General features: G+C 38.0%; 1 protein-coding gene across 2 annotated transcripts in view; it reads left to right on the forward strand.

The window, feature by feature from the left end:
* The window catches only part of PTPRN2 (protein tyrosine phosphatase receptor type N2), a 643897-nt gene that overhangs the window by 107592 nt on the left and 521247 nt on the right, over positions 1 to 15058 (forward strand). The gene's annotated exons all lie outside the window — the stretch shown is intronic.

Raw genomic sequence — 15058 nt, forward strand, 5'->3', positions numbered from 1 at the left:
AGAAAAGGTGAAGTCCAGTATTTTATTTTATTTTTTCTTAAATGATGTTTACATAGGGACCATGCTGATAGTCTCCCCTAAAACAGAACAATCCTATTCATCCATTCATCTACAGAGCTGCTCTCAAAACCAAGTTAGTATTGATGGTCACTGTTATTTTATTTTATTTTTCCTTTGGTTGCTGATGTGGTTTTCAGCAGTTGTCTTCCTTCTCAGGAATATTGATTGGTTCCTGCAATCAGAGCTGCAGTGCTTTCTGAAATGTTATTCTTCAACTTTGGATTCTGTCTGCTTTTTCTTCCCTGTGTATTTGTACATGAACAGCCTCGTTTAACTTTAACCTTTATCTTCCTTTGTGAACAGCATGTGCAGGCACTGCACTAGATGGGACCCGAGATTCTCATGTATCATCCAGAGCCTTTTTGTTATTATTGTTATTTTTTATTTTTGTTTAAACTTGTTAATGGGCACTCTGTCATTCTGAATAAAATCAGAACTAAACAAACAAAATCCCCCTTTCCATTGCAATAAAATGGTGAATAAGAAAAAAAAAAAAAGAGATGATAAGAATATTTATTTCCTCTTCATACTCCTTCCATTGCTGCGTGTGCTAATGACGAAGTCGTTTCATTACCAAGTGGAAAGATAACAGAAGATTATGGGAATGGCAAATGTTTTGTGTTTTGTCCTCCCTTCTTCAATATTAAGTCTGCAAAAAAATAAATAAATGGTTAGCTCTGCATAGTTAACAAAAGCAGTAGAGTAGTCACAGCTTTGCTGGAACAGGGAAGAAGCAAAAGTCAGAAACCAAATGAAATTTATTCAGTCCAGTTTTACAGCAGTAATCCCAGAGAAGTCACAGAAAGGGTCTGGTGTTCCAGGAAAATAAAAGGTAATGTAGAGCTAACTTAAAAAAGAAGGATGCGAGATGGAGAGGATACATTCTCAGCTTATCTTAAATTTCTGGGAAAAGGCTGGAATAAGTATACTTCACAACCTAATTTAATCCTGTGACAGCATAATAATCGACAGGGCTAAGCATGCACAATAAACCTGACTAAATCTTGACTTCTGGGGGGTTTTTGACACTTGCTTCCTCACTAGAAAGTTGTACAAATATTGTCCAGGTGAAAGCCCTAACCATGGTGCATGCCTCACTGATGGAATAAATCCCACTCCAGGGTGGGGTATGGTATGGGTGGAGGCCTGGGGACAGCAGCATCGCTGGGATTTTAGCCCATCCTCTGTGATTCTGGTGAATGCCTCCCTGGAGGTGGTCACAGATTGGCTGGCTGCCTGTTCGGAGATGCTTATTTGGTAATTTGCAGTGTTTTCATAATGACTTGCATGATGCAGCTGAGAGTGTGCTTATGAAATCTGCTGGTGATGTACAAGCCAGGAGGGCCTGTCAGCATATCCAATGACAAGCTTGAAATTCATAATGATTTAGGGAGAAAAAAAAAAGAAGGATAAATGGTCTGAAATAAATGCGGTGCAATCCTGTAAAACATAAAGTGCTGCACTTTTCTGTAGTATTGCATGCATGGAGAAGGGAGAGCTAGCTAAGAAGCAGAAAACGCTGGGATGTAATGCACATCACAAGCTGTCCCTATTCAGTCCCATCATCGTATGGCCAAATAATCAAGTGTCCTACTGGTATGTTTAAGCAGGAATGTTTTGTCAAACGTCTGGGAGATAATCCTACTCCAGTCTGCACTGGTGAGGTTTATTCTGGAGGAAGGCCCAGTTCTGATGCTGGAAGGCATCCATTTGTCATGATGCAAAGATGATGTAAAGGAAGACTGGTAAAAGGATTGGTGTTCTTTGGACTTAAAAAAAAAAAAAAATAAAATAAAAAAAAAAAAAAAAAAAAAAAAGCCTGTGAGGGGAGAGAAAAGGTCTCCCTGCACCAAAAACAACTACAGAATGGGATATCAAGAGAAAACAAGAGGTAAAATGTCCAGAACCTAAAGATAAGGAGTACTGAAGTAGGTTCCTAGTGAGATGTAGCCTACAGGAGAGGTTCAGGGATTTTTGATCCTGCTCAGAGGTGGGTGATGGGCTATCTGATCTCACAAAGTCTGAACACACATCCTATTTTCCCTGTGATGCCAGCTTGCTTAGGTGGAGACCTCAGAGAATCGAGAGCCAGAGTAACTGTGTGGTACAGACAAAAAATGGAAGCAAAATATGTTCAGCTTCCCAGGACTTTAATCTTTGAGTAGAGAAAGACACAGGTGCAACCAAATGATAGGCAGTAACTGAAATGTGCCAGAATACAAGGGTGTGCTGTGCTCTACCATCTGTTATATTAGTTACGATTCTCATTGCAGCATCCTTCAGGCCTCGCTCTTGTAAAGGATTTTGCCTGCCTACACACTTGTCTTGTATGCCAGCCTCAAGCTTTAAATTGTCTTTAAACTTTGTGAGACATCAAAGTTTTTGTCACTTTGGTCTTTTTTATTACAAATCATTTGAGGTATCACATGGCTTGTGGGGAAGTATTTGGATGGTATAGAAACCATACAGATAAATGGTTATCATATGTTGCCTGTTGTTACTGAAGCATCTCTGTTGTCCGTTCTTGAACTTATTTACATAAGTTAATAAAAATGTTAAGTAAATGAATACTTAATAAAAATATTAAGTAAATGATGTGAAACTAATTTTCCAGTCGCAGACACTTTTATTCACTGGTGCCAATGCAGGTCATATTCATCTGATGCTTCAGCTTTGAATATGGGAAAAAAAATGCCTAATTTTAGCAATTTAGGGGTTTAGGTATGTAGCCTAAACAATCTAGGCTTCTCTTCTAGGAGGTGGATGGCAATAGGTGCAAGGGTTTTTATTGGTAAAGTTGAAGGAAAGGACTTTGCATCTGGAAGGAAAGGGAAGTGAAAGCTTTGATTACAAAAGGAATGGGAAGCATGATTTATCTTTGATGTGGAAAGCATCTATTTTTTGTTAGCTGTTAATAATTTTTTGGTGTACTGTTTTTTTAGCATTAGAATATATTTGCTTAAAAAGGTGAAAAACAAGGGAACTGTTTCAGATGATTTTGTTTTGATTTAGTCATATGTGTATTTTAAAGGTATTTTGACTTATTAAGACAATTAAACCCTTATTATGATTGTGATGTGAATACAAATGGAATGGCATTGAACAGAACAGGCATTTTGTTGTGGGTTCATGTATACAACCTATGATAGTTGTTACTATATAAATAAACTGATTTGAAGGGGAAGGCAATGTCAAAACATATCCTTTCAGGTTCTTTTTCCCCAGTTTCCTTCTGACAGTTGTAGTTATTTTTTTTTCCTCTGCTGCATGAAAGTCTGGAAGAGTTTGTCTGGATTTTGTAGGTAGGAATTACATAAGATGAATCCCATCCATGAAGTTGTATGTCTATTTGCCTGCAAACAATTTGCATGTTATTTAAGGAGGAAAGTAAACTGTACTAGGTCTCTACTTTGCATGGTGCGTAGCATACTTAACACAGTCTCACGTAACCAGCAATGTCAATGAAGCTTACTGAGGATTAATATGATCCAGTGTTTGTTACTGAGATCTGTCTTCTGGCTGCTCCCCTGTAAATCACAATATAGCCATGCACATAAAACATATGGTCATTTATGGGAAGAAAGTTTCATTTCATTGATTTTTGCAAGGTAAAGATAAAACTAGTTCTTGGATGATCTTATATATTGTGCCCTTGTAAATTTTACTTATAAATTTTAGTTTTGGAATAGCAATCTGTCTTTTCATCTTTGGAAACAAAACCTTTTGAGAAATCATACAGAGAAATATGTTAAATATTTCCCATAAACTACTTAGGATATGCTTTTTTCCCTTAATAAATTACAAACCTAAGAAATACTTAAGGAGATGTAGTTCTTTTTTGGCTTCTATTCATGATTTCTGTGATTAATCCTTATGAAAAATATGGTCAACCTTTTAAACGCTTGCTGTCCAAACATAATGTCATTATTAAAAGGTCTGTGAATACTGTTTGAAGTTCTTGGAAGCAATTTGGGACAAATTCCTATTCCCTTTTGGAGGCTGCCATCTTGTGTTCTAAAATCAAAATTTACATCACTGTTCTCTCACTGGCCACTGTAGTTATGAAAATGACTTTTAAATTGTGAACACAGTCTGGTATTTACCCAAATGTGCAGACAGTCAGATATAGTCATCCTCTTGTATTAAAACACTGTGCTCCTAATAATCTTTAAAAACTGCTTACTTGGAAACCCGCTGTTGGTCATTAAGAAGGCAACTGTGATATGAAGAGCTTTGCAACCAACTGTTGGTTTTGATACTGAGTATGTTTTTGGGTTGCCTCTCCCAACCTGCTCCTGAAATTGTCTTTTTTTTTTTTTTTTTTTTTTTTAAATAAAAATATAAATTCAGATGCAGACTCAAATTTCACAAAGGTTATTCTATTTTCCTCTGTTTTATAGTTCTAGATTTTCTTCTGGTTTTTGGTTAATTTTATCTTCTGCAGTATTTTCTTGTTGTCTAAGAAGCTGAATGAGCAACCCAAAGTATATCTCAAGTTGATGAGTAGATTACCAACTAAGGGTATTTCAGAGATTTGAGGGTTGAAGGGGGAACCATGAAAAGGCCCTCAGTATAAGAATACAGCAAACCTATGCCTTTCAGCTGTAAAAGTGATGAGCAATCTTCTCTACTTTATAGCCTGAAGTGTGTTGCACTCAGAACAAATCTAATGTGGGGAGAACGTTTAGGGGAGTTTTCAGTGTCTCCCATACATAAATAAATGAGAGCTGGAGCTGGACTTCTGAAAGTTGATATGAACGGCATATTTTTTTTGCCTTTTTGCATACCTCAGGACTGACAGGTGTTGTACTTCTTTATAACAGTAGTGTATTTTCCTAACCTCTTTATGGTGTGAGTTAGGCAGAACTTGCTAAAACATCTACTGTCTGTCTTTCTGAAATGAAATTCAGTGATATTTGGAAATTCACTTCAAAGTGATAGTTTCTCCACCCGTCAAGATGTAAGTACTGTGAATTATTTTTTATTCGCATACGAAGGAAAACGAATGTATATGTGATACACTTGACGAAGAGGTGCTGCAACTGCTCGTGGTTCATCCACGCTCATGATACAGTTATCATCTCCATCTGCTCTGGAGTATGACATACTCTTAATGACGTTTCGTTTGTTATGTAAAGCCTTTCATGTTTATTTTTAGCATGAATTTGCACTGGGCTGGACATGAAAACATATCTAATATTACAGTATGTATTCTCAATCATAAAATAAAGCTTGAAAGAAATGAATGGCAGGTAACAGAAAAGCAGGGCATTTAAACTGTAAAACCAAGTATTTTTTCACTGAAAGGGTTGTGAGACATTGGACAAGGCTGCCCAGGGAAATTGTTGAGTCACCATCACTGGAGGTCTTCCAAAGACGTGTAGTGCTAGGTTAATGGTGGGACTTGATGATCTTAGAGGTCTTTTCCAACCTAAGTGATTCTGTGTGAGATTGCTCAAATGCAAATGTAAACCAATCACTGAATTATGAATAAAAATATAACTGAAAAGCGGTTAGAAAAGATACTGTTTCTAAGGCTAAAATGTAGACTGTACACTTGCTTTATGGGTAATCTGTGAGTTGCTAAGGTTCGCTAATGGAAACATGGAGAAAAAGGTCACAGTGTCAATATGTGGATATCCATAATCCAGCAAAGCAAAACAGACTTTTTTTTGGAGAAAGACTAGTAAGATGCACTATCATTTATTTCCAAAACACTGAACAGGGACAGGGTGTATGTTCTAGAAATGACTCTGCCATTGGAGGTCTGCAAGTTCCTTTGTGGCTAAAATCTGGGATGCATTTGTTTATCCACAAGCAGCAACTTTCAAGTATAGTTAGAGAAGAAAGCTAGGGCTCACCATGCGGAAAAATCGATAGTTTCTCAATGGTGCATTGGGCTGTGTAAAATGAATAGACAGCTGTAGACACAAATGCAGAGCAGGTCAAAATCTGTCACTTTCCTGAACACCTTCAATACCGTTGTACGTGTTAAAGGTGCAAAGCTGTTATCATCAAAAGTACCAGAAACAACACAAAGTCCCCAGGCTTGCTGCTGTGCTGGCAGTCCTAGCAGATGAAGAAAATTGCAGCCATGTATCACTTCTAAAGACGATGCTAAAGGAGAAGCTGCTGTGAGGTGCCATCTTCAGATGTCAGGGGAAGGGATGGATGACACTGTAATTAATTTAAGACTACTGTTGTGCTGCTTCAACTTGGTTAAGCTGGTGCCTTAATAAAGCAGAGAGCAGTGTGTGGTGCTTTCCAAGGAAGAAACAAGAGGAAACAGGTAGTAGTCTGGGAAAATAAAAGCTGCTCTCGAGGCTATTGGCTTCCATTAATTCCAGTTGGATAAAACCAGAAATCACAAGTTCCACTGGGAAAGAAGATCCTTACTGCTAACAGAAAACATCTAGTGATCCTGTTGCTAAAGGACTAGAAAGGTGTTACGTTACAAATGCCATATGGAGGACTGGGCCAGGGGCATGGTAAACATTTTTCTCAAATTTAGCAGTAAAGCAGCACTTATGTTTATTTGGATTAACTAAAATATATGATTTGTTCAACTGACTAAATCCTTGTATCCTTATTTGTGTCCAAAACCTGGAAAAATCAATTTATTTTTTTGTTCTTACTATTCAGAACTTCTGAAGTTTTCTTTCTGCTTTAGCTGTTAAAAAAAAAAAAAATACAAAGAGGCCTTGCCTACAGTGTCAGTTACTTTTTCATCTTTTTTTCTTTCAGCAACAAGGAGATACGATAATTTAATGCAAAATATCTTCATTTTCATAGGAAGAGAACAAGGGAAAAAGGAAGAAATTAAACCCAGTTCAGGCTATTACTTGATGCAGCAAGAAAGAGGGGTGCATGAAAGTGGTGTTTCAACAGAAATGCTAAAATTACCTAGCCTAATAAAAAGCGGAGGCTTTGTATTTTCAGGGAGGATCAAAAGCATTGAGATGAAATCCTGTAATATTCCCATCTAGGGAGGAAAAATGTCTCTAAAATCCGTTGTGGAATCTGTGATCAAGATTGATTGCAACACCAAAAAGATTTAAATACAGTACAGTAAGCTTTAGTTAAAGGATCAAAGTTCTGGTTGCTTTTTCTGAGCTTATAAAGTTCAGAAATTTCCCACAGATTCCCCAAATTTCCCAGCTGCGGAACATCAGGTTGCTGTGGCAGGAAAGGAGAGCAGTGGGGAGGAATGGAGACATCATGTGCAGCTTCCTGGGGTCTTCCCTTCTCAGGGCTGTAGGCAAGCACAAGTCACTTGCTGACCAAACAGCTGAATGAACAAGCACGAAGGATATCTGAAGCTGCATCCAGGTAAGCTGGTAAACAGACATTTCTTGTCATTTCCTAGCTGCTGCTAATGCTATGACTGCAGGAAGAACATACACATGCAAAGCTGTAGGACCGAAGAAGTTGAGTGTCCCATGTAGACAAGCTCTTCTTTTGGGGTATGCTGTGCCATAGTTCAGTTACTCATTCAGTGACAGTCTCCCAGTTACTCTGCATCTCTCAGATGCTCGTTAGTGGTACTACACAGCTTGAAAAAGCAAAATAAAAGATCTTCGGGGATGACTTCCTGCCAGAGGGCCTGATGTGCTCCGTGGTGCAAATGTGCTGCCGGTTCATTCTGTTCTGCTTTTCCTATGAGCTGTGCGCAGACAACACATTCCTTGGACAGGAAGCCTGAAGGTTTGTCTGGCAGTGCTTTCCATCTGAGACTGCGTGCTCTGAGGCACATCACACAAAGCTTGTCACAAGCCTGGCACAAGGGGATGCCCCACCTGCCATGAACCAGTTGTTTAAAAATTCAGCGGATGCTTATTTTTTCCAGCAAGGCATAAACTGCAACTATTTCTCGTAGCTGTTAGGAGATTATAACGTGGAAATGAGTAGCACTAAAACTACTCAATTTTATTTTTATCTTTTTTATGGTGTTTATGGCTTTTCAGTGCTTTGTAAACTTCTGCATGTCCTTGGCACTTGTTCTGCAACTGCAACAGAGTGCAGGCAGCAGCAAAATTCATCTGGTTATTGCCTTTCCCTGGCATCTTGGGAATTTGTGAAGCCAGTGAAAATTTCAGGTGTTGTTTCTGCCATCCTGTGGCAGTCCTGATACACTGCAAAGGGCTGATCTCGGCAAGCTTTCCTTAAACGTGGACTCTGCCGTGTGATGCTGGGGCTGTGATCAGTCGTGCCCCGGTCCTTGTTCTGTTTGAATGGAGTTCGTGTTCCTCGTCTGTATCCGTGTGGCACATGACTCAAAGGTATGACAGGAACAATTTGGATTTTCTTCCATACGTGCACTTGAGTATACCCTGCAGCAAGCTGCAATTGTTGTTTGTTAGCAAACAACGAAGTTTATTTTTCTCACAGGAAGCATAATACAGAGGGAAATTCTTTTGAATGCTGCTCTTTGGATAATTATAGATTCTTGACATGTTTTTGAAATGAAAAGAAGCAATATCAACTAAGAATGTTAAAATTAGAAAACAAACAAAAAAAAAACACACAAAAACAAACAAACAAAAACAAAAAACACCACAAAAACACAACTAGTTGTTCATACAACAGAAGCGATTAGTTTTTAGTTTTACTTTAAAGCAATATTTTTAATGGAAATCCTGGAAAGGAATTCTGTTCTTGTATTCACATATAAGCCATCATTATTGTTATTGCAGTGTTCTTGTCTCTCAGGCGTGGAATGGCTAGTTTCTGCATGTGATCTTCATGACAGCTAGATAAAATTTGAATTTTTACTGAAATTTAGTGCATAATGATAATAAACCTTAAATTAATCCCAAGACTTTATATTCTTAACATCTCTATGGATTAAACCCCAAACATATATAATGAGAACATGAGATACAGATGAGTTTATTCCGCAATTACTATTTTCTTAAATACATTTCTGTGAGTTGAAGTTGTACCAGTGGAAGAGCCTGGGGCAGGGTGGGGAGATACAAACAGAAGCAGGTTTGGGAACTATCTGAATGCTCCCCCCGTATATATATTTCCCCGATAATATTAATCTCCATCTTTAAAAAGTAACTTCTTATCAGAGAGGTAAGAAAGACAGGTTCTGCCTGTCTTTCGCTGCATGCTCCACCTAGAAGTGTTCAGCTTTCTGGGGGAGGAGGAAGCTGTGCACTCTGGATGTTAAAACCAGATTTATGACAAACTTTTGATAAATATGGAGAGGTCATTTCATATTCTTTGGAGCAGGGACTCTGTGACACATGTGGCATGTAGATAGTACTCCAGGAGTTCACGTACTGCAAGTCTGTCTGGTTTTATTTGGGACAGCCTGTTCATTCTAGTCTATTCAGCACAACTGTTTCAGTTTGTTCCAGACATGGTCTCCTGAATGGCTTTGCTTTTCAGAGGTTCTATATACAGCTGGGATTACATCATTTCTAAATGGAAAATTTAGCTTGAAACATTTCTCCAGCCCATCAGAGAATTTAAGCTTTTCAGTCCTTACCCATCTTACTATTTCTCAGGTAGGCATGATGAAACTATATGTAGAGAGCATTTTTGAGTGAGGGTAAATTCTGGTTATGCAATAGTAGCAGTAAAACACAAAACAAAATTATGGCAAAATTAATTCCTTCATTCCATATTCCTTATATAAAGATACTTGTATTTTGACCTTTCTATCTCTAAACTGGGCACTTGAGTCTTTATTTTCTAACACTCACTACAAATTGAACTGAAACATTTAGGAACATTATGGTCTTTGAATTTGGGGCACCTGATATATGTTTATACCTTAGGATAGTTACCCTGTTCATTTGAACTAAGTCACAAATAACTTTATATTTGGTGCATACAAATGATACTTCTATTTTCAGAAAAAAATATGGAAGATTGAATTCTTTGTCTGTTTTATAAAACCTGTCTATACACATGACCTTTCTATAGTTTAAATATGTTTCTGTGTGCACTAAGCTTTATGTAACGGTGTGCATTGTACAGCAGAGGGAGTATTTTGTCAGGAATCAAGAAGGCTATTTGTCACTGCATCACCGAGTGCTTGACACATCCCCAGCTTTAGCAAGATATACCATATCTGTTTATCAGAAACAATCAGGCATTAGCACATTAAACAGTATACAAGTGCAGAGGTTGGATGGGATAAGCTTTGAGTTACTAAAACGTTTCTTTTTGTCAGCTTGTACAGAATAGATAACGATATTTCTGAAAATGGAGTGGAAAATGGATATGCATGTTAAAGATGAAATGTTCAGTTGCTATCAGCATTTCTCTGTTCTTCAGACTTTTTTTTCTGTGTGTGTGTGTGTCATTTATGAATTAGTTTTGAGCAAGATTTCCCTTCTTTCTCTTCCCTAAATCACTATTTCCTCATGTCTAAGGTTTTATGCTCTTTATGCCCAGGTGTGTAAATTTTCAGTAGTCTAATACCTAGTGGGCTTCATAGCTTTTGCCTCTTGTTTTGAAGATAAAACGCAGTTTTTTGGGTCTGTACGGGGTCTGTGTGATGAAAGAAGATGTGGGCTATGATCTGAACGTTCTTGTTCTAGCACATGAATATATATACATATATGATTTACAATGGACAGGTTGTGCAGCAGGAAGGAGTGGGACCAAATAAATACATATATTCTTGTTACTTATTTTACTACCATATCACCCAGGATTTCAGAATTTGGATCTCTAAGTTTTGTATAAGGCAGGTATTAGGCAACCCCCCGCTAAGAAATCTCTGTTTATGCTATTACAGAAGAGGTGTTCATTTACAGCTTGGTAACCACAAAGGTAAATTGACTTTTAAATTGATGATGTCTTTCTGCCTTGTCCCTGTGCTCCCCTCATCAAAACTGATTGTTTAATTCTATTGGAATTACAAGGAACAAGCTGTCATTGAATCTCTCTCTTTCTTTCTTTTTCTCTTTCTTTTTTTCTTATTCCATTTTCATTAGAAGCAATTATTTGTACTTTCAAATCTTTACACTGCTAACAACTAGCAGTTATTTTTAGTAGTTAAAAAAAAAAAAAAGAGAAGTGGTTACTATATGCTAATGGCTTAAAATGTTAGCGTCTATTTCTGTTATTTCACATTTCCTGTTAGATTTTGTTTTGAAAACTAGATTTATTATTACCTGGATGGTAACAAGACCTGGACACTGTCCTGAATGGGAGGCTCTTGGCAATTCAGTCTCATCACAGAAGCATGTCAGCAGTGCAGGGTTCAAACCCTAGCAGAGTGTATGATGGCTTCGTTCTTGCAGGCTAGGCTGCTTGGTAGAGATGCGTAGAAACAAGCTGCATTCAGTTCAGTGGTGATGTTAAAGACCTCACCTTGCCATTTTGTTTTAAAGGCTGTTTTCATAGCTGAATTAAAGGCACAAAGACAACTTCTCCGCTGAATAAACAGGAAGCTTCCTGGCCTTCTTATGCAGTGCTCTTGGTAATTTTTATGTCTTCTCCATCTGCACAAACTCTGCTTTATGTAAAAGCCCTGCTTCCTTTTTATGTGGAATGTCAGTTCCTCCTTCCCTATCTGGTGCTGATTACTCTGCTGCCTGGTTGAATCCACCCAGTGCAGGGGTCTGCACCTGTACCCAGACTCAGGACCTGGTGTGCTTCCAGGGCAGCTGGCCCTGGTCACAGCCCAGCTGCTGGTTCCAGTTTGGGCTCTACAAGGTCACTTGTCAACACAGACGTGCTATCTCTTTTTGCATCTGAAACAACAAACTCTACTAAGCCTTGAAAGTTGTAGTAAGACATTGCAAGATTTCTCTGTTAACTGTGCCCAATGCTTCAGCACAGAACGGGAACTCTGCTTTACACTTCAAATCTGTTGAGACCTTCTTTGCCAACAGAATAAGAAACCTTTGTTTTACACTAGTTTTGACTTAAATTTTTCTTTAATAAAAACTACAGTAGTCTTTAGCCTCTCTCTAGCCTCTACTTACCTTTTCTTTCTCAGAAACTACTGAGTATGGCATGTGCCTGGTGAGATGCTCCAGTCCTGGGCAATTTGTTCCCTTCAGCCCAACTTTTCTCTGTAGCACAACTGTTGGTCTAGTGGTGGAATTTCTCATTTAAAAGACAATTTCAGTGCATAGACATGTTAATCCTTCATTTTGATGTCGTTGATAGATGAAGCGAGACAGTACAGTGCATCATGCAGCTATCTCAGAATAATACTTCCATTTCTCACCATTTTGTTTACCATGTTGAATACAGCGTGGGGCAGAGATCCCTGAGCTACTGCTGAATAGTCGAGCTCCAGAACCCAGAAGCAGCAGAGAGATATCAGTGTGGTGCTGTACTGGGAATAATTAGCCTTGCTTGAGAGGCAGGCCTAATTAGCCCATGCACAATGTTGCCCTAACGATGTTATATTCTCTCTGAGACCTCAGCTAATATCCCTGCATGGTGCTGTATAAATGTGCTAGTTTGGCTAGCACTGACCTGGCGTTCATTGCAAATGGGTAAATACACACTTGAAAGGGTAAATGGGCATCCAGAAAGAACTTTTCCTTTTTTATCATTTGCAAGGGTATGTATGGCATGTAGGGTACAGCTCTGTAATCCTTGCCCAGTTGGAGCATCCTATTGAAATCTGTGAACCCACTTGCATACATCAAAACACAAGCTTATAATTCACTCAGAAGAGAAATATATCATTCAAGAGCTTAGAGTTTGAGACTTATGAACATGTTACTTCTCACAGAAATACTTATAAAAATGACTGGCTTATAATCATGCAAATTACCAGATTTGTATCAACATGCCTCAGTGGCAACAGACTTTACTTTTCATTGTTAATTCTGTCAAAATGTTAGACAGATGTGGTTTAGCCAATTAAGAAACTTCCATTACTTTTTCTTGTGCCAAGTTGAAGAGTATTGCTTATGACCTAGTCTCAGTGCAGTCTGTCTTTCATCATTGCTTTCAGTTTTTAGTCCTGTGGAGTCCTCCTGTTCTCCATAACTTTCTGGCACAGGCTTGTGGAAAATTTGTCTGCTTAAGTGCCTATTGATTATGGGATTTAATCTTTCTTTCTTTCTCAGCATTGTCAAGGCTGATTCAATTTTAGCTTTGAGTTGGTGAATTTGTCTCTATGTTGCTAATACATGTCTAAAATATTTACAATAGAACATAAATATGTGAAATGCAGTGCCCTGAAATATGTGATGACCCAAGTATTCCCCAGATATTTACTTCGTGAATTTCTAAGGCTTTGATTGGGCAAAGTGAGACATTTGGTACTAGAACGCTGTTATGCCCTGAGGCTGAAAACTTCCCATGCAACAAACAGCACAGGCACGGCACCAGCCTGTGTGCTGGGCACCTTCCAGGTGGTGGGTGCTCAGCTTCACACCAAGCCATCCTGTGATTGCCACTCGGATAACTGACTGTGAAAGCAGCACCAGCAAAATGATTTTGGATGGGTAGGGGGGAAGGTAATGCTGCTCCATACCTTTGTAGATCTCTGAATGCATTTAATGGATATACAGTGAAAGTTGTGACTTCCATAGGCGAACAGGTTGTGCTGAGCTGGTCTCCTCTCACCAGTGGGAAACTGGTGAGAAACCAGTGGAAACAGCAGTGGGTTTCTGGCCCCAGGGCTTGGAGAACCACGTCTCTGTTTTTAAGGTCATCTGGGCTGAATTGTATAAACTAAGGCTTTAGACAATACAATGGGAACTCTCTGTGACTGTATGTTCCATGACCAAGATACAAATACAAATAGAAATACGCTGTGAGAATGGGCTTTAAAGAATATAGCACTGCAAATTAATGCTGAATGATGTGATCTCTTTGGTGATTTGTGTGTGGAAGTGTTTGCTTACTATTAAGCTAACAGTCAGAAAAATTGATTCCATGTTCTCCATTGTAATTCTTGCTTTAACATTGAAGGAATCTTATAAAATATCTATATGAAATGTTATAACCCTTTGTGTATAGATGCAATAGGAAAGTATGAGGTACTTTATCATATAATGGCCATAGGTGCGATCTTTAGGTTTCTCCTGTCACATTTATTTCATATTTTCAGCGTTGCTCTTCCAGTACATATTTTTGTAAATTCTTACTGGTTTCACTGGGGATGACTGAAAGGAAGAAGCATGGACTCTGAAGCACAAAAATATTGCTCCTGTTCAGTATCTCTCTCTATTGTTATTCAACTGCATTTTTTTCTATATCCAAAGTTATTTTATGTCTTTTATCCCAAACACTTAAACCCTTCTGAGATTTTCTTTTATTCTTTTCTTGGTCCATTTGATTATGTTTTATGTCTGTTTTCAATGATAATTTTCATCTGAAAAAAAGCCATGATGTCTTAGTATGAAACATGATTTATTTTTTTTATTGTCGATGGTATCATTTGTGAATTCAGTCACACACTGAGTGCACCTTGCCAGAATATTAATTTCCTACAAACACAAGAGCAAATACTAGGATGCACTGTACATTTTGATCACGAGGTTAAGTGAACTCAGCTTACTACAGAATAGAATATTGCTCTACAATTGTAATTTTATTTCTTCCTGTTGATTACATGTTTAGATTTAGAAGCTTTTTGGGGAAAAAAAGCTGGAGAAGCTATCAAAGAGAGTTTTCAGAGTTAGAGGAAGGAGGGGAATTGTGCAGTAATTTTCTTATATGGGAGCTAAGCATGTTAAATATTTCAATATTCACTTTTAAAGCAAATTAGATCAAACAAATCACTCTACTTTTGATCTTTTTCAAAGGCTTCAGACATTTTTGTCGTAGCATTTTTGTCATTTCTGGTGTTGTTGATGCCTTGACTTTTAATAGTAACAAATCACAACCCCAAACAGTTCTATTTCTAAGCAGAATACATAACTGAAAACTATGACTCTACTGACACCTATGCTATGAAACAAATAAATTTACATTTTAAAGAGAAGCAAACTAATTTATCCGCAGTATTACTGAGTTTCACTACACGGTTAATGTGGACTCTTATTCAATGTGTGCCCCAACC

The sequence above is a fragment of the Anas platyrhynchos genome, chromosome 2 (genome assembly GCF_047663525.1).
Source record: "Anas platyrhynchos isolate ZD024472 breed Pekin duck chromosome 2, IASCAAS_PekinDuck_T2T, whole genome shotgun sequence".
NCBI lineage: Eukaryota > Metazoa > Chordata > Aves > Anseriformes > Anatidae > Anas > Anas platyrhynchos.